We start from the raw sequence: 281 nt of genomic DNA on the forward strand, positions 1-281 counted from the left end.
TATTGCTATCTTGAGGCAGCGGGAAGTGATCGTGCCATGGGCCAGCAAAAACCTGGTCTAAAGACAATAGAACAGCATTTTATTGTTATTTTAACAGCGAATTAGTGAAATGTACCTAGGCTTGCACACAGCACGTGCCCACTATACTTGTTGCACATGCGGGGAAGCGCAGCAGCACACACACATGCAAAACAATAAAAATAAGAGGGTGCAAATTGGCAATCATCATAGCAATGTGCCAAGGTACAAACGCGCCTGGCTTTTAAAGGGAATGGGAGATG

The 281-nt window shown here is 44.8% G+C and overlaps 1 protein-coding gene across 3 annotated transcripts in view; it reads right to left on the reverse strand.

Moving 5' to 3' along the window:
* rspo2 (R-spondin 2) overlaps positions 1-281 on the reverse strand; it is a 72960-nt gene that overhangs the window by 28754 nt on the left and 43925 nt on the right. The window lies entirely within an intron of this gene.

The sequence above is a fragment of the Etheostoma spectabile genome, chromosome 6 (assembly GCF_008692095.1).
Source record: "Etheostoma spectabile isolate EspeVRDwgs_2016 chromosome 6, UIUC_Espe_1.0, whole genome shotgun sequence".
NCBI lineage: Eukaryota > Metazoa > Chordata > Actinopteri > Perciformes > Percidae > Etheostoma > Etheostoma spectabile.